Consider the following 24,242-nt stretch of genomic DNA (forward strand, 5'->3'; position numbering starts at 1 on the left):
AGCAGCATGAACTTGGCGTTTAACGCCAAGTTACGTCGTCTATCCTTGCGCAAAGTATGGACTATTGTATATTGCTGGAAAGCCCTGGATGTCTACTTTCCAACGCCCAACCGCCGTGAGAGCGCGCCAATTGGACTCCGTAGCTCCAGAAATCCATTTTCGAGTGCAGGGAGGTCGGATCCAACAGCATCAGCAGTCCTTTTTCAGCCTAAGTCAGATTTTTGCTCAGCTCCCTCAATTTCAGCCAGAAAATACCTGAAATCACAGAAAAATACACACACTCATAGTAAAGTCCAGAAATATGATTTTTGACTAAAAACTAATATTATTCTACTGAAAACTAACTGAAACATGCTAAAATCTACATGAAATTACCCCCAAAAAGCGTACAAAATATCCGCTCATCACAACACCAAACTTAAACTGTTGCTTGTCCTCAAGCAACTAGATGAATAAAATAGGTTTTAACAGAAATTAAGAAGTAATATATATTTTAGAGTTTTAAATGAAGCTCAGATTTTTATTAGATGAGCGGGGCCTGTAGCTTTTTATCTCTGAACAGTTTTGGCATCTCCCTGTATCTTTAGAATTTCAGAATAATTGGCATCCTTAGGAACTCAGAATTCAGATAGTATTATTGACTCTCCTAGTATAGTATGTTGATTCTTGAACACAGTTATTTTATGAGTCTTGGCTGTGGCCCTAAGCACTTTGTTTTCCAGTATTACCACCGGATACAAAAATGCCACAGACACATAACTGGGTAAACCTTTTCAGATTGTGACTCAGCTTTGCTAGAGTCCCCAGTCAGTGATGTCCAGAGCTCTTAGGCACACTCTTTTGCTTTGGATCACGACTTTAACCACTCAGTCTCAAGCTTTTCACTTGGACCTTCATGACACAAGCACATGGTTAGGGACAGCTTGCTTTAGCCGCTTAGGCCTGGATTTTATTTCCTTGGGCCCTCCTATCCATAGATGCTCAAAGCCTTGGATCCCTTTTTTTTTCTCTTGGCTAGTGCTCATGGCTTGTTTTTTTTTTTAACTGCTTTTTCTTGCTTCAAGAATCAATTTCATGATTTTTCAGATCATCAACAATATTTTTCGTGTTCCTCATCCTTTCAGGAGCCAATATTCATCAAATTCAAAGTACAATTTATGCACTGTTCAAGCATTCATTCAGAGAACAAAAAGTATTGCCACCACATATAATTAATTATAGTCTTTATTACTAAGAACTCAAAAATATAAATTACTTCTTTATTCTTAATAAAAATTTATACTACTTTATTCATGCCTGATGATGATGAGAAAAATAAATTATAGCTTAATTGGAAATAAAATCAAAATAGACATACTAATTACTACTACTACTATATAATTTCTAAGGTAAAATCCTATAATAATACTATCACAGAGTTAAAGCTGGAATTAGAACTTAACAAACCTGTATTTGGGAAGTGGATGTTCCTCTAGTCTGTGGGGTGCCTTCAAGAATTAATTTCTGACGCTTCAGCTCCCTTAAGTTCACGCCCTTGCTCTTCCTGTTCTCTTAGGTGCCATGATCTTAATGAGTTTTAGCTCAGTGATCATGGCAAATCACACCAAACTTAGAGGTTTGCTTGTCCTCAAGCAAAAGAAAGGAAAGGAGAGGAGTAGAAGGAGAGGTATTTTCATAAAAAGATAAGATGAGTTGAAAAAGATATTAAAAATATTTGAAAAAGAATTGGATTGGAAAAAGATTTGTGTTTATAAATTAAGATACATTTGATATTTTTGAAAAAGGGATTTTAGAAATTAGGGTTCTTAGAAAACCAATTTGATTTTAAAGGATGATATTTTGAAACATGTTTATGCAAGAAATCATGAATTGAAACTTAAAAATTTAGAAAAATTGTAAAGAAAAACGAATTTTACCTCCTCCCCACCATCCTGGCGTTAAACGCCCAGAAGGTGCATCTTTCTGGCGTTTAACGCCCAGAAGATGCTCCTTTCTGGCGTTTAACGCCCAGATGGCTACCCTTACTGGCGTTAAACGCCCAGTGGGAGCTTCTTTTGGGCGTTTAACGCCCAAAGTATTTCTTACTGGCTTTTTCATGTCAGTGAGCTTCCAAATTTCCCTGTAACTCTGTGACTTCAACCAATTGCTATTTCACCTTTTGAAGATACTTGGACTCAAACCTGTAAAGAAATAATTAATTAATTAATACGAATAAAATTAAATTTTGTGATTGGCTGGGTTGCCTCCCAGCAAGCGCTTCTTTAATGTCATCAGCTGGACTGATTTTTAATCAAGTCTCAAGTTTGAGCATTCTTGCTCAAAATTGCCTTCAAGATAATGTTTGACTCTTTGTCCATTAACAATGAACTTTTTGTTAGAGTCATTATCCTGAAGCTCTATGTATCCATATGGTGATACGTTTGTAATGACATATGGACCTCTCCACCGGGATTTTAATTTCCCAGGGAATATTTGGCATTGTTTTTAGATAGTTTTTAGTAAGTTTAAGCTACTTTTAGGGATGTTTTCATTAGTTTTTATGTTAAATTCACATTTCTGGACTTTACTATGAGTTTGTGTGTTTTTCTGTGATTTCAGGTAAATTCTGACTGAAATTGAGGGATTTGAGCAAAACTCTGAAAAAGGCTGACAAAAGGACTGCTAATGCTGTTGGATTCTGACCTCCCTGCACTCGAAATGGATTTTCTGGAGCTACAGAACTCCAAATGGCGCGCTTTAAACGGCGTTGGAAAGTAGACATCCAGGGCTTTCCAGCAATATATAATAGTCCATACTTTATTCGAAGAATGATGACTTAACTTGGCGTTAAACGCCAAGTTCATGCTGCTGTCTGGAGTTAAACGCCAGAAAAACGTCATGATCCGGAGTTGAACGCCCAAAACACGTCATAACTCAAAGTTCAACGCCAAGAAATGCCTCTACACGTGGATTGATCAAAGCTCAGCCCAAACACACACCAAGTGGGCCCCGGAAGTGGATTTATGCATCAATTACTTACTCATGTAAACCCTAGTAGCTAGTCTAGTATATATAGGACACTTATCTATTGTACTAGACATCTTTGATCTCAGTTTTGCTTTATTCTTCATCTTAGGGGATCATTGATCACGTTTTAGGGGGCTGGCCATTCGGCCATGCCTGAACCCTTTGCTTATGTATTTTCAACGGTGGAGTTTCTGCACACCATAGATTAAGGGTGTGGAGCTCTGCTGTACCTCAAAGATTAATGAAGTTCTATTTTCTTTTATTCAAATCTCTCTTATTCTTATTCCAAGATATTCATTCGTACCCAAGAACATGATGAAGGTGATGAGTAAATAACCCTCATCATCATTCTCACTGATGAACGCGCGTGATTGACAACCACTTCCGTTCTACATGCAACAAGGCTTGAATGTGTATCTCTTAGATTCCCCAACAGAATCTTCGTGGTATAAGCTAGATAGATGGCGGCATTTATGAGGATCCGGAAAGTCCAACCTTGTCTGTGGTGTTCCGAGTAGGATCCTGGGAATCCGGAAAGTCTACCTTGTCTGTGGTGTCCGAGTAGGATTCCGGTAATGAATGACTGTGACGTGCTTCAAACTTGTAACCTGCTGGGCGTAGTGACAACGCAAAAGAATCAATGGATTCTATTCCAGTAGGGGAGGGAACCAACCGGTGATTGGCCGTACTGTGACAGAGTGCGTGAGCATTAGCTTTCACTGCGAGGATGGGATGTAGCTATCAACCATGGGTGATGCCTCCAGACTGGTTAGCTGTGCGAGTGACAGCTTTGAGCATCTATGGATAGGAGGGCCCAAGGAAATAAAATCCAGGCCTAAGCGGCTAAACCAAGCTGTCCCTAACCATGTGCTTGTGTCATGAAAGTCCAAGTGAAAAACTTGAGACTGAGTGGTTAAAGTCGTGATCCAAAGCAAAAGAGTGTGCTTAAGAGCTCTGGACACCACTGACTGGGGACTCTAGCAAAGCTGAGTCACAATCTGAAAAGGTTCACCCAGTTATGTGTCTGTGGCATTTATGTATCCGGTGGTAATACTGGAAGACAAAGTGCTTAGGGCCACGGCCAAGACTCATAAATAGCTGTGTTCAAGAATCAACATACTACACTAGGAGAGTCAATAATACTATCTGAATTCTGAGTTCCTAAGGATGCCAATCATTCTGAAATTCAAAAGATACAGGGAGATGCCAAAACTGTTCAGAGACAAAAAGCTACAAGCCCCGCTCATCTAATAAGAATATGAGCTTCATTTAAAACTCTAAAATATTATTACTTCTTAATTTCTGTTAGAACTTATTTCATTCATCTAGTTGCTTGAGGACAAGCAACAGTTTAAGTTTGGTGTTGTGATGAGCGGATATTTTGTACGCTTTTTGGGGGTAATTTCATGTAGATTTTAGCATGTTTCAGTTAGTTTTTAGTAGAATAATATTAATTTTTAGGCAAAAATCATATTTCTGGACTTTACTATGAGTTTGTGTGTTTTTCTGTGATTTCAGGTATTTTCTGGCTGAAATTGAGGGAGCTGAGCAAAAATCTGACTTAGGCTGAAAAAGGACTGCTGATGCTGTTGGATCCTGACCTCCCTGCACTCGAAATGGATTTTCCAGCAATATATAATAGTCCATACTTTGCGCAAGGATAGACGACGTAACTTGGCGTTGAACGCCAAGTACATGCTGCTGTCTGGAGTTAAACGCCAGAAAAACGTCATGATCCGGAGTTGAACGCCCAAAACACGTCATAACCTGGAGTTTGACGCCAAGAAAGGCCTTTACACGTGGAAAGCTTTAGTCTCAGCCCCAGCACACACCAAGTGGGCCCCAGAAGTGGATTTCTGCACCAATTATCTTAGTTTATTCATTTTTCTGTAAACCTAGGTTACTAGTTTACTATTTAAACAACTTTTACAGACTTATCTTGTACTCATGACATTTTACAAATCTGAATTACATACTTTTGACGGCATGAGTCTCTAAACTCCATTGTTGGGGGTGAGGAGCTCTGCAGCGTCTCGATGATTTAATACAATTCCTTTGTTTTCCATTCAAACACGCTTGTTCTTATCTAAGATGTTTATTCGCGCTTAATTGTGAAGAAGGTGATGATCCGTGACACTCATCACCTTCCTCAACCCATGAACGTGTGCCTGACAACCACCTCCGTTCTACATCAGACTGAATGAATATCTCTTAGATTCCCCAACAGAATCTTCGTGGTATAAGCTAGATGGATGGCAGCATTCATGAGAATCCGGAAAGTCTAAACCTTGTCTCTGGTATTCCGAGTAGGATTCCGGGATTGAATGACTGTGACGTGCTTCAAACTCCTGAGGGCTGGGCGTTGGTGACAGACGCAAAAGAATCAATGGATTCTATTCCAACCTGATTGAGAACCGACAGATGATTAGCCGTGCTGTGACAGAGCATAGGAACGTTTTCACTGAGAGGATGGGAAGTAGCCACTGACAACGGTGACACCCTACATAGAGCTTGCCATGGAAGGAACCTGCGTGTGAGAAGAGGATTTCAAGGAAGAGTTGAAGTCAAAGGACAAAGCATCTCCAAAACTCCAACATATTCCACAATCCTTTATAAACAAGTAACTCTATTGTTCAAGTAGTCCAAACAATTTTCTGGAAATCCTGACTAAGACAAATAAAATAAACATTGATTGCTTCAAGCCAATAATCTCCGTGGGATCGACCCTTACTCACGTAAGGTATTACTTGGACGACCCAGTGCACTTGCTGGTTAGTTGTGCGAATCACAAATTCGTGCACCAACTTGTCATTTAGCTTCATGATTGCTCCAAGGTATTTAGCAACTTGCTCTTCAGTGACATACTCATCCTCTTCAGAGGAGGAATACTCATCAGAGCTCATGAAAGGCAGAAGTAAGTCCAATGGAATCTCTATGGTCTCATTTTGAGCCTCAGATTCCCATGGTTCCTTATTGGGGAACTCAGTGGAGGTCAGTGCACGCCCATTGAGGTCTTCCTCAGTGGCGTTCACTACCTCTCCTTCCTCTCCAAATTCGGCCATGTTGATGGCCTTGCACTCTCCTTTTGGATTTTCTTCTGTATTGCTTGGAAGAGTACTAGGAGGGAGTTCAGTAATTTTCTTGCTCAGCTGTCCCACTTGTGCCTCCAAATTCCTAATGGAGGACCTTGTTTCAGTCATGAAACTTTGAGTGGTTTTGATTAGATTAGAGACCATAGTTGCTAAGTCAGAGGGGTTCTGCTTAGAAGTCTCTGTCTGTTGCTGAGAAGATGATGGAAAAGGCTTGCCATTGCTAAACCTATTTTTTCCACCATTATTGTTGTTGAAACCTTGTTGAGGTCTCTGTTGATCCTTCCATGAGAAATTTGGATGATTTCTCCATGAAGAATTATAGGTGTTTCCATAGGGTTCTCCTAGGTAATTCACCTCTTCCATTGAAGGGTTCTCAGGATCATAAGCTTCTTCTTCAGATGAAGCATCCTTAGTACTGCTTGGTGCATTTTGCATTCCAGACAGACTTTGAGAAATCAAATTGACTTGTTGAGTCAATATTTTATTCTGAGCCAATATGGCATTCAGAGTATCAATCTCAAGAACTCCTTTCTTCTGATTTGTCCCATTGTTCACAGGATTCCTTTCAGAAGTGTACATGAATTGGTTATTTGCAACCATTTCAATTAGCTCTTGAGCTTCTGTAGGCGTCTTCTTCAGATGAAGAGATCCTCCAGCAGAGCTATCCAAAGACATCTTGGATAGTTCAGAGAGACCATCATAGAAAATACCTATGATGCTCCATTCAGAAAGCATATTAGAGGGGCACTTTCTGATTAATTGTTTGTATCTTTCCCAAGCTTCATAGAGGGATTCCCCATCCTTCTGTCTGAAGGTTTGGACTTCCACTCTAAGCTTACTCAATTTTTGAGGTGGAAAGAACTTTGCCAAGAAGGCATTGACTAGCTTTTCCCATGAGTCCAGGCTTTCTTTAGGTTGTGAGTCCAACCATGTCCTAGCTCTGTCTCTTACAGCAAAAGGGAATAGCATAAGTCTGTAGACCTCAGGGTCAACCCCATTAGTCTTGACAGTGTCACAGATTTGCAAGAATTCAGCTAAGAACTGATGAGGATCTTCCAGTGGAAGTCCATGGAACTTGCAATTCTGTTGCATTAGAGAAACTAATTGAGGCTTAAGCTCAAAGTTGTTTGCTCCAATGGCAGGGATAGAGATGCTTCTCCCATAGAAATCGGGAGTAGGTGCAGTAAAGTCACCCAGCACCTTCCTTGCATTGTTGGCATTGTTGTTGTTTTCGGCTGCCATGGTTTCTTCTTCTTTGAAGATTTCTGTTAGGTCCTCTACAGAGAGTTGTGCCTTAGCTTCTCTTAGCTTTCGCTTCAAGGTCCTTTCGGGTTCAGGGTCAGCTTCAACAAGAATGCCTTTGTCTTTGTCCCTGCTCATATGAAAGAGAATAGAACAAGAAAATGTGGAATCCTCTATGTCACAGTATAGAGATTCCTTGAGGTGTCAGAGGAAAAGAAAATTAGAAGGAAGAGGTAGAAGAATTCGAACTTAGTAAGATAGAGTTCGAATTGTGCATTGAGAAGTAGTGGTACTCCATTAATAGAAGGATGTGAGAAGAGAGGAAGAAATTTTTGAAAATTAAGTGAAAGATTTTGAAAACATTTTGAAAAACTTTAATTGATTTTCGAAAATCAAGAGTGGGAAAGAAATCAAGTAATTTTTGAAAAAGATTTTGAAATTAGAAATAAAAAATGTATGATTAAAAACTATTTTGAAAAAGATGTGAGTAAAAAGATATGGTTGAAAAGTTATGCTTTTAAAAAGATATGATGGAAAAGATATGATTTGAAAACAATTTTAAAAAGATTTGATTTTAAAATTAATGACTTGGCTAACAAGAAAAGATATGATTCAAACATTAAACCTTTCTCAACAGAAAAGGCAACACACTTGAAATGTTGAATCAAATCATTAATTGATAGCAAGTATCTTTGAAAAAAAGGAAAGAAATTGATTTTGAAAACATTTGATTGAAAAGATATGATTTGAAAAAGATTTGATTTTGAAGAACTTTGAAAACTTGAAAAAAATTGATTTGAAAACAAAATCCTCCCCCTTGTGCCATCCTGGCGTTAAACGCCCAGAATGGTGCACATTCTGGCGTTTAACGCCCAATGCACTACATTTTTGGGCGTTAAACGCCCAACCAGGCACCCTGGCTGGCGTTTACACGCCAGTCTGTCCTTCTTCACTGGGCGTTTTGAATGCCCAGCTTTTTCTGTGTAATTCCTCTGCTGCATGTTCTGAATCTTCAGTTCCCTGTACTATTGACTTGAAAATAGAACCAAGATCAAATAAACAATGCATGCAAGACACCAAACTTAAAATTAGACACTAGACTCAAACAAGAAACATAAAATATTTTTGGTTTTTTATGGTTTTGTAATTTTTTTGTGTTATTTTTTCTTCGAAAATTAAGTAGAAAAAGAAAATAAAGGTATCAAAATTCTTAATGAGAATTCCAGGAATCATGCACTGTTAGTCTAAAGCTTTAGTCTAAAGGATTTAGACATGGATAGCCAAGTTTCAGCAGGACATTGCATTCAAGAGCTAAATTGATGATAATCAATCAGCTTTGGTGATGGTGAAATCATCACCTTGAAACACTAGAATTCACTCTTAAGAATTCTGAAAAATACCTAATCTAAGCAACAAGATGAACCGTCAGTTGTCCATACACAAAACAATCCCCGGCAACGGCGCCAAAAACTTGGTGCACGAAATTGTGATCACTACAACTTCGCACAACTAACCAGCAAGTGTACTGGGTCGTCCAAGTAATAAACCTTACGCGAGTAAGGGTCGATCCCACAGAGATTGTTGGTATGAAGCAAGCTATGGTCACCTTGTAAATCTTAGTCAGGCAGACTCAAATGGGTATGGTGATGAACGAATAAAACATAAAGATAAAGATAGAGATACTTATGTACTTCATTGGTAGGAACTTCAGATAAGCGTATGAAGATGCCTTCCCTTCCGTCTCTCTGCTTTCCTACTGTCTTCTTCCAATCCTTCTTACTTCTTTCCATGGCAAGCTTAAGCAAGGGTTTCACCGTTGTCAGTGGCTACCTCCCATCCTCTCATTGGAAATGTTCAACGCACCCTGTCACGGCACGGCTATCCATCTGTCGGTTCTCAATCAGGCCAGAATAGAATCCAGTGATTCTTTTGCGTCTGTCACTAACGCCCCGCCCTCAGGAGTTTGAAGCACGTCACAGTCATTCAATCATTGAATCCTACTCAGAATACCACAGACAAGGTTAGACCTTCCGGATTCTCTTGAATGCCGCCATCAGTTCTAGCCTATACCACGAAGATTCCGGTTAAAGAATCCAAGAGATATTCACCCAATCGAAGGTAGAACGGAGGTGGTTGTCAGTCACACGTTCATAGGTGAGAATGATGATGAGTGTCACGGATCATCACATTCATCAAGTTGAAGAACAAGTGATATCTTAGAACAAGAACAAGCGGAATTGAATAGAAGAACAATAGTAATTGCATTAATACTCGAGGTACAGCAGAGCTCCACACCTTAATCTATGGTGTGTAGAAACTCCACCGTTGAAAATACATAAGAACAAGGTCTAGGCATGGCCGAATGGCCAGCCTCCCAAAGAGGGTTCAATCATCAAAACATGATCAAAAGATGAAAATACAATAGTAAAAGGTCCTACTTATAGGAAACTAGTAGCCTAAGGGTTACAAAGATGAGTAAATGACATAAAAATCCACTTTCGGGCCCACTTGGTGTGTGCTTGGGCTGAGCAATAAAGCATTTTTCGTGTAGAGACTCTTCTTGGAGTTAAACGCCAGCTTTGGTGCCAGTTTGGGCGTTTAACTCCCATTCTTGTGCCAGTTCCGGCGTTTAACGCTGGGAATTCTGAGGGTGACTTTGAACGCCAGTTTGGGCCATCAAATCTTGGGCAAAGTATGGACTATCATATATTGCTGGAAAGCCCAGGATGTCTACTTTCCAACGCCGTTGAGAACGCGCCAATTGGGCTTCTGAGAAAATCCACTTCGAATGCAGTGAGGTCAGAATCCAACAGCATATGCAGTCCTTTTCAGTCTCTGAATCAGATTTTTGCTCAGGTCCCTCAATTTCAGCCAGAAAATACCTGAAATCACAGAAAAACACACAAACTCATAGTAAAGTCCAGAAAAGTGAATTTTAACTAAAAACTAATAAAAATATACTAAAAACTAAACCAAATATACTAAAAACATACTAAAAACAATGCCAAAAAGCGTATAAATTATCCGCTCATCATTCCCAAAATGAATCTTTAATTTTCCAAGGTTTTGGAAGTTTTGGAAAGAGGATGCCGAGAGCGGCTTTGTTTTAAAAAGGGAACTCACTTTGAGTAAATTTGGCTTATGAGCCTAAGATGATTTGAGAAACGAGATTTCTAAAGCCAAGGCTGAAGAGAGTTGAAACTTGATTTCAAAGTGAAACGATTTGAGAAAAAGTGATTTATGGCTTAAATGCCGATTTTATGAATTTGATGATGTTGGATGGTGGAAGTGCTGTTTTGTTATGGGCCGGAATGGCTGCGTATGATTAAGAATATTGGCTGGTTCTGGATTGAACCGTGAGCCAGAATGGCTGTGTATGCTATGAATTGAACCGTGAGCCAGAATGGCTGTGTATGATATGAATATTGGCTGGTTCTGGACTGAATCGTGAGCCGGATGGCTGAGATGGATGTTGATCCATGAATGAGAATGAATGCATGTATATGCTGAATTATTGATAATTGTGATTCGCACTTCCACTATCAGAGGCACGAGATCCCTGGGAGAAAGCAGTGGCTAGCCACCACGTGCTCCAGGTGGAGGCTCGAGACTTTGCTGACCCTATGTTGTAAGTGTGGCCGGGCACTGTGAAAGTCCCGGATGAGCTTGCCCCTGTAAATATTCACCAGTAAAGGTGATGGATGTGGATCATGATTATGATCAAGTTTATGATGAGTATAACTCGAGTTGGGGATGCACAACAGAGGGACAGTCGAATGGTTAGCTACCAGGACTTGTCGGGTTGGCTCTATAACCGATAGATGATATCATCAGCCACTAGGGACAGGCATGCATCATATGCATTTATGTGACATTGTTTGGGTGTGCATATTATACTTGGTTTGCCTATGTGATTAATTGCTAATTGTTCTACTTGCAATAACTGTTCGTTTGTGCTTACATCTTCCTATTTGTGTTTGCTATTGAGACTCTGTTGGACTGTGGTAATTGGTTGATGGTTGGATTGTTTGGACCTAGGGCCGTGGTTGGAATGAGATGAACCGATAGTTGGATTCGGTTTTATGTTTCTGGTTTGGAATAAAATATGAAAAGGCTATTTTGTTTCAGCATAGATAAACCGTTTTGAAAGGCTTTTGAGTTGTTGAGAATTGAATGGATCCTCTTTCAGAAAAGATTTCCGACTTTACTTTTATTGAAAACCGTTGTTTTTGAAAAGAGGCATAAGACGGTTATTAATCACTGGTGCGGTTATCTTCACGTATCCTATTACAGTAATTCCCAAAAACCCTCTACTGAGAACCCTTTCAAGGATGATGTTCTCACCCCCCTACATTTTTTCCCTTTCAGGATATGGGCGCAGAAGTCACGAAGAGTTTATTTTGTTGTTGTTAAAATGCCTTGTATTGCTTTAGATTATTATTTATTGTACCCTCGCCCTTATCTTGAGATATTCTGTAAGAGGGATAGGATTTGTATTGGACACTGCTTGTAATATTATTTATAAATATATGTATCTATATAGATGTATCCTTTATGAGTTTGTGTAAGTTGTATGGTATGTATGGATGTATGTTGTATAGCAAAGGTATTTTTGGGAGTAGTTTTGTGGTTTAAAGATTTAAACAGGCTCATATTTTAGTATTAAATAGTATAAGTATCGTCGTAATGTCCGAGCTATCACAGTCGCGCAGCCGGAAGCGTGAGCTTTGGTAGTTAGGGTGTTACAATGCGTGGGCACATATACCAGAATTTCTGGTTTTTAGCAATTTCTACAGAATTTTGTTTTTTTTTACCTAAACTTCAAACACGCATAACTTTTTTGTTGAAAATCATTTTTTTGTCCGTTCTTTAAACGTCATAAACTACTCGGACCCAATTTTTATTTAAGACAAGTTTTTCCAAATTTGAGGGTTCGAGGGTCAAGTTACAGTGCGTCAAAGTTTGTTAAAAATTGTGTTTTTACCAAAAACTCAAAACCTTATGTTTTCCAAAATTTCCAATCCAAAACCAACCAAATCATAACCGAACCAACACAATTCATTCCTACACAAGCTCACATAATCATTTACTTGCCAATCATCATTCCAACCCCTTAACACTTCAACTCATTCAAATCAGTTTTACATATAATTCCACCAATGGCATTCATATACTCACCAATCATTATTAGCATCACCGATATGAGTATATACACGCTAAGTTCATCAAATCCAACCATTCAAACCATTCAAGTCTATTGACGCAGTGAAAATTGGCCGATTAAGAAATTAATGTAAGAAATACATTGCAAGTACAGTTCTCAACCGGCTAAAATATGCTTCTCAATTTAGAAAAGAGTTGTCACAAAATTAAGAACAAAATACTGGGAGTTGAAACCCAAGTCATCTCTCAACGAGTTGACAAAAGAGTGCAGCTTATTGGTTAGTGGTTTTTCCAGAAATTTTGAGTTTGAGAAACAGAAAAATAAATAATTGTAAAATTGAGCAACTAAAATTAACGAGAGAATTTATATAATTCAATTAAAAGCCTTGACTAGGAGAAAATTAATTGGAATTTCTATCCTTGTCGAATTTTTCCAAGTGTAATAATAAAAGGTTGTTGTTCTACTGGGTCATCCCTTAATTAATAAGGAAAAGTCAAGTAACTAACTAACCAACTATATCACAGGTCCTAATCCTTTCCTAAGAAGGATTAGAGTCAGAGACTAGAGTTGTCAGCCAACAACTTCCAATTAAGATTAACACTTGAGTATTCCAACTCATGGTTCTCCTCTTAATCAACTCCTAATCAGGTTAGGAGACTACTCCATTAACATGAATATAACTTTCACAGAATTAAAAAGGGAATAAAAGGAAGACATGATAAACAATAATTGAAAATCAATTAAAAATAAAAATAATACTCTGCATTAATAAATCCCAAAATGCAACATACTTATCCAAACAGTGTTAATGGGTAGTAAAAAGTAAAGGAATAAGAAAACAAACTAGAATAATAAAACTTCCACAGAGGTAATGATTCTTCTCAGTATCCAAAAGCAAAAGCATGAAACTCTAAAACTATGAATGTGAAGAATCCTAGAGGAAGGAGTAAAATTTTCTCTAAGATACAAAAACTAAACTAAAACTCTGCGTAATGAGAATGTGTGTCGAGTTTCTACTGTTTCCTGGCTCTAGTCTGTGTTTCTGGGCCAAAAATTGGGTCCAAACTCGGCTCGAAATCGCCCCTAGTATTTTTCTGCAACTGCTGTACGTCACGCATGTCACGCGTGCGCGCCAGGTGCGTGCGCACGTCGATTGTCCTCGTTGCCTGTTGCGCGTACGCACCAGGTGTGCGCCCGCGTCGCTCCTTGCTGATAAGCTCCTTTGTTTCCTTGCTTTCCTTCCATTTTTGCAAGCTTCCTTTCCATCCTCTAAGCCATTCCTGCCCTATAAAGCTGAAAACACTCAACGCACAGATCATGGCATCGAATGGTATAAAGGGGAACTAAAAATATATAATTTAGATGTCCAGGAAGCAAGTTTTCAACCATAGAATAAAATTGGGAAGGAATTGTAAAATCATGCAAATCATGTGAATAAGTGAGTAAAGAGTTGATAAAAACCACCCAAATTAGCACAAGATAAACCATAAAATAGTGGTTTATCATCTATCTTATGGAAACTATCCTAAGTTTTTACGTAACATTAGAGATTAACTACAGGAAATCAAAATTATACCTTGGCTGATTTTCTCCCAAACCACAAAGCACTAGAAAACCTTATTTGCACAATTTTCCAAGCCCTCAAAGCCCACTTGACAAGCTTCCAAGGGTTCCAAATCAACTCCATAAGCTTCAATCACCACAACTTTTTTTTAATTCACCAATTTGTCATCACTTCACATATACTCAACCTAATTCATATAATTTCATGTACATACACAAATTTCAATCCTCTAACTTCATAAAATTGACAAATTACAAGGGAATCATGGTTTCTTACCCTTGCCCACAGACAATTAGATGAAACCCAATATGCAATACCCAAAATCATGAAAATATAAGAAGGGAATAACTGGGTGAGAAATTCAAATTTTTCACCACTTTAATTGAATAGATTTGAAGAAAATTCCAAGACAAATGCGTGGCCGTAGATGGCTCGTCAATCGGAACTTTAGATTGAAAGATATGAAAGATTGAAATTTGGAAGTAAAAAGGGTTAGGGTTCTCCTTCTCCTTCAACGTGCTCCCCCCTTCTCTTTGTGTTATGAGCTGAAAAGCTCAAGTGTGGCATATGTATATGTTGGGCCTTGGACCCAATATAGGTCCGGTTCTTTAGCCTGTTGATCAGGTTTTGGGAAAAAATCTTCAAAATTAGTGTTAAAAAATCAAATATTTCAATATTTTTACTTCTTCAAATTATAAAATTTAATTTCCTAATTTTTCTGGCTCATAATTAATTTATTAGTTAATTATTTATTAATTTACCAAATTCACAGAATAAGTATCTAAATTATATACAAACTACAAATAAAAAGTGCAATAAATTAAAAGGTACTCATCAAAATACCAAAATATATAAACAAATATCTGAAAAGCATAATAACAATAAAAATAGAAGTGTTTAGAAGGAAAAATTTTCACCAAACAGCTGATCTAGTCGGTCGACCTCCCCACACTTAAAAATTTGCATGGTCTTCCATGCTACATAGAATGGAAGGAGTCGTCCTCATCATCTCCACCGCCAGCTGGTGGATCCTCATTTTTGCTCTACTCTGAGGGAGTATCCAGCTCCTTGATCATCGGGTCCCAGTCCCGATTCTAACGCTTGATGTTCTCATAGCATCGCTTGGAGCGTCGCTCCAAGCGAGCTATCTCCTCAAAGAGTCTCTAGACCAGATGGTGAATCGGCTGTGATGATGGTGATGGTGGTGCTACGGGATGTGGTACTGGTGGTGGTTCTGCTGCTGCTGCTGAGGTGCTTGCTTCAAATGTAGATGCTGCCTGGCTGCGGCCTCTACGTCCGGTGGATGGCTGAGACTTGTACCAGTTGCCATGGGGTATGTTCTTCTTGCTTCCGATGATTGTTAGTCTCTCATCAATGTCCTCCTAGACAACTTCTTCCTTCAAAGTTAATTGATGAGTGATTAAGCACGAGAAGGCGAGGTTGCCAACATAGTAAGCCCTCCCCATGTACTTCCTAATGAATCTTGGAAAGTAAAGCTATTTACCCTCCAAAACATACCATATCAATACTGCCATATCAGCTATGAGTTCAGTCTCATGGGTACTCGACATCACGTAATTGGAGAGGATCTGTTGCCATATCTGAGGCTCTATAGTCAAGGCATTTATTGAGATACCCTTGGGGACTGTCTTGTTTGCCCCATAAGTCCAGCTACTCCCAGGCTTGGCAATCACTTCCATCACCTTGTACCAATCGAAAGTCATCATTTTCTGCTCACCCTTCTCCTTTTCATAATCATCGTTTTCACTAGTCTTAGGTGGAAAGTGGAGGATCTCCTCTAAGTCTTCCTCACTCACCAAAATCTGCTTGCCTCTGAGGAAAACCGCATCGAGGGCACCCGTGTAATAATTTGCGTAGAACTCACAGACCCAAGAAGTGTTTACCTCAATCAGTTCCCTATCTAGAAACGAACATTCTCGCTACTCAATCTGATCATCAGTAAACATCATAAGCTCAACGGGGAGTTGGAGTTTTCTCTCAACATGCAGTATGCGTTTCTAAAAGGCAGGAAACTTCAATTCCGAGTAGAGGTTGGAGAACTTGGACGAATCTATAGGAGGTGTTCTTTGATTAATCTAATCTTTCCTACCGATCTGTCTCTCAGAATGTGGTTCATCTGTAGTTTTAGTAGTTTGTCTGGTTCTGCCTCTCTTACTCGGGTTGTTACAGTGGCCTTTCCCTTTCTCTTTTTATCAGTTATCTTGAAAAAGAGCAAAGAAAAGTGGGTATGAGGAATAGAATCACAAGGCAATGAAACAGATATTATACAAGCAAGTATCAAATAGCATAAGACTTAGGTGAATAACCAAGTATATAAAGTGGAAGATGAAAGGAGAATTGGTTGGATGTGTGAGTGAAATTACGAAACAAAGCCAACTAAAAATCACAATCCAATCCATAACACCAATCAAAGTTAGTCACATTTCCAATTTAACGTAAAAGTATGAAAACATGGTTGCTATGTACTGAAGAAAAGAAAAGAAGTTAGTTGAAAAAGAGTTAGTTGTCATGTAACATAGCAAACATTGCCCTTAGAACTTGAAAATTTTCCAGAAATGTAAAAATAGGCAAGGTCACAATCGAACTTCACAAATCATGCATTATGCCAAAACAAATGATTTAAAGTATGTGTAGTACACATAGTCAAGAAAATATGGGTCAACATGTCATCAAGGCATAAGCATAAGAAATTGAGGTAGTGTATATCACTGGTAGTGTATATCACTCTAATCGCTCAAGTGTCTAGGGTCAATCACTCTACTCTTCCCTAGTCATGCTTTCTAAACCTTGTTCTTCATCTAACCAATCAACAAATATTTAGCATACTAATGCAAACATCATGAGGTCTTTTTAGGGTTGTAATGGGGCTGAGGTAAAGGTAAGGATACATATATAAGGCTAAGTGAGCTAACAAAGTGAATCCTTGATTAGTCTAAGATCTCACCTAACATATACATACTTTATATAATTTAAAATGCTTTACCTAGCTATCCAAAATTTTCCCACTTTTGTATTACATGCTCATGTATCAAACTTATTTTTGAAGTTTGTCCCATGTACATTGATTCTTTTTATTTTGCATTTGGGGTAATATATATTTTTTTGTATCCCCTTATTTAAAAATTTTTTTCTTTTTTTTTTATCAATACACATGGTAATTTAATTATTTTGATTTCACATGAGCATGCTTTCCAGATTTTCAAATAACATATTCAATTTAATTCCCTACTTTTTTTATCATCCCATGTTCCCATAAAATTCCCCATACTTAAATTATACACAATATCCATCTTAAGATAACCAAGGATTCAACTTGGGATTTTTAATTTGTTTTTCTTCTTAAGGCTAGTAATGTGGTTATAAAACAGAAGGGGATTAAAAAGCTCAAAGTGGCTAACAAGGGTGACATAAAAGGTAGGTTTATTTGGGATAAGTGAGCAAAAATACAAATAATGGCCTCAATCATATGCAAGCATGTAAATACACTTAATAATGGACATATAGAATGGAACAAATCAAAGATTGCAATTATAGAGAAGAAAACACACAAGAATAAAATATTATGGTTAAATAATGTAACCATGCAGTTAAGCTCAAAATCTCACGGGTTGTGTGTTCTTTAGCTCAAAAACCATGTTCCAATTCACAATCTTCAAACAAATTTAACACATAGAAAATTTTAATTAATTTTTTTATTTTATAATTTAGATTCGTGAAAATGTTCAAAAATATGGTCTTAAAAAGAAACTTATTATTTTTGGACTAAGTAGTACTTAAATGCAAACAATCAACTACACATGCAATCTATTATGCAATGCAACGATGAACAAACAAAGAAAATAGAATATTGGTGTTCAGAAAAGAGTAACTAACCCGTGGAGATCGGTATCGACCTCCTCACACTTAAAGATTGCACCGTCCTCGGTGCATGCTAAGATGTACAAGTGGATGGGGGTTGTGGTTCCTCAGCTGGTGCTCTTTTTGTTCCTTTCCTTGCCGGTGGTTTGGGAGTAGCTTTCTCTTTACCCTTCTTGGTGGCCACCCTGAAAAGGGAAAAAGAAAGTAACTATTAAAGCTAAGGGTTAGAGTAAGGAAGAGAACAGGAAAGGTGGTGATCAATGCATAGTAAAGAAGAATGACGTTAACACATGGTCATGAATACATGTGAAAGTCATCAATAGAAATATAGCAAGTGCATGTGAAGACAGTTAAATGCAAGGTGTTTATTGGCATGCCGGCAAAGGCATGAGTAGCATATATCAAGCATTCAATGTCCAATGTAGATTACCAAGTCTTCCAAACTAACAATATGCTTGTAATAACAATTATATAAAAATTAATAAAATAGAGAAAGGGTTTTGTGAAAAGCAAGCATATAGAATAGTAGATTAAAAGAAATCCAAAAATAGTGCACAATGCCATATGGGCGTTTTCACAAACACATAGCATGCGTGTTAAATAAGGTATGGAAAGTATTAATTTAAACATGCAAGCAACCCCATAAAAATAATATATAATTGTTAAACAAGTCATTAACAATCCACAAACAAAATATAGAAAATAATGACCCAAATAAATTTCCAACACCAATGAAAATAATGCAAAGAATGAAAGTATGCAAATAAATTAAATGAAATAGAATGAAAGTGAAGAGGGATGAGAAGTCAAAGAGATGAAGAAGAAGAAAGTAAGAAAAGAAGGAAGAAAGAAGTAGAAAGGAGAGAAGAAAGGAGTAAGAATGTTGAAACGGGGAGCGACGCGCGCGCGTGAAAACCGCATTAACCATGTGACGCGTAAGCGTCGCCCACGCGTACGCGTGAGTGGTCAGAATTTAAAAATGGCGTGCACGCGTCAGTTACGCATACGCGTGGGTGATTTTGTGCCTTGGGCATAGTGCCCGCACCCGGCCAGCACAACTTTCGGCCAATATACCTTTTACGTCGAATTTGCAAGGCACGTGTGCGCGTCGTTGACGCGTACGCATGGGTGGCTGATTTTTCAAACGGCGCGTATGCGTCAGGGATGCGTCCGCGTGGGCGTGTTTATGCCTAAAGCACGCCTCTAGCCGCGCTCCCGTGTAACTCTCTGTAAGGTTAAGCGTTGTATGTGACGCGTGCGCGTAGGGCACGCGCACGCGTGGGATGCGCTTCACTCTTTTTTTATAATGCAGTATGCAAAATGCAATGCTTAATATGAATGCTATGCATGATTCTAGGTTCAATCAAAGCTCAAAAACAAACAAAACAGACTAAAATTAAAACTGAAAAAGGAACGATCATACCATGGTGGGTTGTCTCCCATCTAGTACTTTTAGTTAAAGTCCTTAAGTTGGACATTCTGGTGAGCTCCTTGTTATGGTGGCTTGTGCTTGTATTCATCCAGGAATCTCCACCAGTATTTGGAATTTCCACAGCCTCCGGGATCCCAAACTAGGCGCAGAAAGCCTTCAAGTAAGCTAAAGCAAGTGACAAGGCCCCAAGAGTATTGATTTCTAGATTGAATTCTGGGGTCCCAAACCTTGCTTTTGCACCCGTCTTCTTGTTGATCATTAGTGTTCCAACCGGGTGGCAGGCAATTTGAATTCTCACTAAAGCAGCCAAACAACTTCCTAGACCCATTTAGTTGAGCTCTCACTACAAGAAAAAAGGCCTCTTGGTACACTTTTTTCTTGCTACGCTTTTAAAGCGTACCCAAAAGTGGTCTATGGGCACGCTTTTGCGAGGGTGGCCACTTATTTGTGATTTGGCCACGCTTTTTCTTGCCACGCTTGAAAAGCGTGGCCATAGAGAAAAATTGGCACGCTTTTACGAGGTGGCCATTTATTTGAAATTTGGCCACACTTTCTTATTGCCACGCTTGAAAAGCGTACCCATAGAGAGAAATTGGCACGCTTTAAAAGCGTGACTAATTTTTTCCTAACAGTTACATTTTTAAAGCGTGCCCATATACTGTGTTTAGATAGGCACCCTACAAAAGCGTACCCATAAAGTGCCATCCTATTTTTTACACACTTCACTTTTTTTCTAAGTTAACTTTTAACCTATAGAAGTTATAACTGCTCATACACTTCACTTTTATTTCAAAATTCATTTTTAACCTAGAAGATAACCTAAAAGCAAGCCGTCACACCCAGCAAGCCGTCGCACTCATCACTGCCCATCGCCAAGACCGTCACACCACACAGCTTGCCGCCATGTTCATCTAACCCTCACACCCAGCCCTTCATCTAACCCTCGCACCCATCCCTCTCTCTGTCGCACCCAACCCTGCACTATCAACGATTTCTCGCACCCAGCTGTTTGTCGACGGTCTCTCGTACCCAACCCTCGCACCATTGACGCAACCCTCGTTAGATTCGGAACCCTCCATCGGTGCTGCTCCGTCCACGCACCATCAGTGGTCTCTGTCTCGGCGTGCCCTCCTACTCCCTCAGTGGTCTCTGTCTCGCAAACCCTCGTTGGATTTGGAACCTCAATCGTTGCTCACTCTATTTCGCAAACCCTCAATCGCCGCTCCTCCCTCCGTGGTTTAGCACCCGTCGCGTTGCTGAATCTCGTTTGGTAGAGAATACCTCTAGATTTTTTGCAAGGTGACAAATTTAGAGCCGCAGCATATAATTACATTAGGCCTCTCCTAACTAAGGTATTTAAGTTTCTTTTTAGCTTTAAATTATACCTCATTCAGGTTTTTCGAAGTTGATTGTGATTTTTTTTTTTTTTGTATTCTCTTCAGGGAGCTCCATCTCTTTTTTCTGATCTTTCATCTTTGTATAATCACCCTGGGAAGGTCAGATTTATCCCTTACAAGGTAGGGTTTTGCATCATAGCTCATTCTTAATCCACTTTGTTGCTCAGGGTTAATGATTAACATGAGTATTCTTATGTTTATTTTCTTTCCCATGCAATATTTGTGCTTAGAATCATTTGAGTCTGCTAAGGCAGTTTCAGTGGGTGCATCAAAAGGTGTTCAAAGGTTGGGAAATCAACTGCTAATGGTGTTAGAAAACACGAAAATAAAGCTGCATCTTCGGTATGTTTGAGTTTGTGTTGGTTGATTGCTTTTAAGATTTGTTTGACTTCCTAACTACTTGATTCATCATCTTACAAAGTACAAGTCTATTTTTTCCCTACTCTAGGAGTTTGTTTTAAACATGTCATAAATGTAGAATCATGTAATATTTGCTAAGGTGAAACTTTGAGCACTTTTGACATGACTACTTTGAGCATTGACTTCTCAACTATTTTGTAGAACTCTATTCTGTTTGAAACAAACAATTTATTATTTTCCTTCTTGTTCTAATTGCTAGGATTGTCGTATTAGGTGATCAGTAAGATGCTGGAACCAGTTCAATTTTGTGTTGGCACTTCGTCTCTAGTAGTACTAGGGCCAGGTGCACTGATTTTAGACATCTTAGTTAGTAGTTGAGCTAATTTTTGTATGTGAAGTGTCTAACATCTTACTTAAATCAATGGAATATATTTTTGTTATATTTTCTCTAATGCAGCTGGATATAGAAGTCAGGGTGAAGTACAGGTCAATATTGCTCGGCCTAACATACTTCAGATGCAGCCCTTACCATATAACATTAGAAAAGGAGAACTTCTGTTATTTGAAATCATGAATTCCTTCTTGTTCTTTGTCTTTTCCTTTAAAGATGTATTGTTTCATCTTTATTACATTATTCTATCAAGAAAGCACGTTCTTTTTTATGGGTTGAGTTTTCGCAATGGAGTTTTGATTCTTTTGTGTTCCTAGTAAAAAAAGATCTTAAAGTACTTGTTTCTTTCTAACTCCTTAATTGTTTTGTGGCCATTGTTATTGAACAGATTGCAATCTGAACTGATGGCGCTAATGGTAAGAAGCTTATATGCTCACTTTCTATACCTTTATTAAATAGAATTTTCAATAAAAGTAATAAATTTATTAAATAGAATTTTCAATCTACATTATCTATTTATTAAATAGATGTCTCAATGTCGCTTATTGGTCACATCTGCGGATCAACTTATCTGGATATAACTTAGTTTGCTGTGACACTGATTTAAGGTTGGTTGCTTGCTTTCTAGGCAGAAGTCATATTTTTGGGGCAGCTATCACATCCGAATCTAGTCAAATTAATTGGATACTGCTGTGAAGATGAACATAGGGTGCTAATTTATGAGTTTATGGCCCGTGAAGTGTCGGAAACAATTTGTTCTCCAGTTAGTATTTCTTTCTACATTGAAATTGTGTTCTTTATTCTTTGTTGTTGATGTTTGTAAAAGCTAAGTTCTGTTCTGCAATATTTGATATCTAAGAATGTAATTTCAGACCAATGATTTTACTCGACTATTTATTTATTTTTATTGTATATCTAATTAATTAGTTTCTCTTATATATTTCAGAAATATTGCTTCCATTGCCATGGTCCATAAGAATGAAGATTGCATTTGGAGCTGCAAAGGGACTTGCATTTCTTCACGAGGCAGAGAAACCTGTCATCTATCGTGATTTCAAAACATCAAATTTTTTATTGGACCTGGTCAGTAATATAGATTTATGTTAAATATACCATTTTATTTATGTTAAATATTTTATTGGACCTGGTCAGTAATACAATGAAAATATGCTAAAATTGGAGCAATAAGTATTTTACTATTTAACCATTTATTGGCAAGTGTGGTCATCACAGCATCACATGCTTGTTAAAACAGAATGTATCTATATCTAGCTTAGCAAATTCTCTTTTCATTGATCATTAATGTCTTGTTTCTCAATTTGACAAAACAATAGATGTATACGATAGTGTACATCAAATGAAACTAACCATCTTTTAATTATTTTCCCCTTTTCTTTTTTCGCATGTGCCGTAAACAGGACTATAATGCAAAACTTTCTGACTTTGGCCTTGCTAAAGATGGGCCAGTTGGAGATGAATCCAATGTTTCGACTCGCATAATGGGAGACATTCAAGGATGTGTACCATGCTTTAAATGAAATAATATTTTTTTCTCATGTTTTTAGGATTTTGTCCTAGTTTTTAGAGTGGAAGTTGAGGCTATTGATCATGTGCGGCACAAGAACTTAGTCAGACTTCTAGGTTATTGCATTGAAGGCATTCACAGGTATCAAATTGTTTTGTTCTGCATTCCATTTAATTAAACATCAAGATCTCCACTTTTGTTATTATCATTATTATATGGAGATAAATGAGTCATTACAAAATGTTAACTGCATAATTATTATTATTATTATCTTTCTTTTAACTTGTATCCATTTGTGTCTGACTTTTGATGGCTGCTTTTATATGGATCTGATCATACAAAATGAATATTTAATACTTCTATTAATTACTGGAACATTTTGTTGCATGAAATTTCTTGGTAAAGGCATTCATGATTGAAATTGGAGCTGCATATGGGAACATTTCTATTTTAACCCTTAGTGCTTCTCTGTGAATTTCAGGTTGTTAGTTTATGAGTATGTTAACAACAGCAATTTAGAGCAATGGCTTCATGGAGCCATGCGGCAGTATGGTTTTCTCACTTGGGATGCTCGGATTAAAATTCTTCTTGGAACAGCTAAAGCGTATGCTCCTTTAGACATTAAAAAAAACTCACTACTTGATCTGGGTCTTTCTTTCGACTTACTGATCTTGATCATATTGCAGGTTGGCTTACTTGCACGAGGCAATCGAACCAAAAGCAGTACATCAAGAAATTAAGTCAAGCAATATTTGATGCATGAGTTACACTGTCACAAAATGGTTACATTTTTGCAAAATGTCAGAAAATTCAATGATGCACATACATATTTTCTTGGAAAATTGTAATGGAAACCTGTGTTTTATGAACGACTAATATTCCCATTCTATTTACTTCTATTGTAAATCAATAAAAAATCAATTCTTATGCCTTCTAATTTTCTCCTTTTAATTATTATTATAGAATTGTAATTTTTTAATTATTATTATGTATTCTAATTTTCTCCTTTTTTTTTAATTTGACAAAGGAATAGACCACGCTTTCAAAGCGTGGCAAAAGGCTTTAGTGGGAAAGCCTAAAAGCGTGGTTGTATGTGCTCTATCGGTACGCTTTCATAGCGTAGCCAAAACTAACTTTCTTGGCACGCTTCAAAAGCGTGGCGATATGTGAACTTTTTGGTACGTTTTTAA

General features: G+C 38.0%; 1 long non-coding RNA gene and 1 other non-coding gene across 6 annotated transcripts; both read left to right on the forward strand.

Annotated features, from left to right (window-relative positions):
• Positions 1-6,827: 6,827 nt before the first annotated feature.
• Positions 6,828-6,935, forward strand: LOC130978538 (small nucleolar RNA R71). Its single transcript, XR_009086163.1, has one exon. It is a non-coding gene; the product is annotated as a small nucleolar RNA R71 (small nucleolar RNA).
• A 13,261-nt stretch (positions 6,936-20,196) lies between these two features.
• Positions 20,197-23,977, forward strand: LOC130973622 (uncharacterized). Of its 5 annotated transcripts, none has more exons than XR_009084203.1 (9): positions 20,198-20,731; positions 20,822-20,896; positions 21,007-21,118; positions 21,396-21,943; positions 22,156-22,290; positions 22,474-22,610; positions 22,946-23,193; positions 23,534-23,656; positions 23,739-23,977. It is a non-coding gene; the product is annotated as an uncharacterized LOC130973622 (long non-coding RNA). The 5 variants fall into 5 exon arrangements; XR_009084204.1 differs by having other exon boundaries at positions 20,200-20,731; positions 21,594-21,943; XR_009084205.1 differs by having other exon boundaries at positions 20,203-20,731; positions 21,916-21,943.
• The last annotated feature ends 265 nt before the right edge of the window (positions 23,978-24,242 follow it).

The sequence above is a fragment of the Arachis stenosperma genome, chromosome 4 (genome assembly GCF_014773155.1).
Source record: "Arachis stenosperma cultivar V10309 chromosome 4, arast.V10309.gnm1.PFL2, whole genome shotgun sequence".
NCBI lineage: Eukaryota > Viridiplantae > Streptophyta > Magnoliopsida > Fabales > Fabaceae > Arachis > Arachis stenosperma.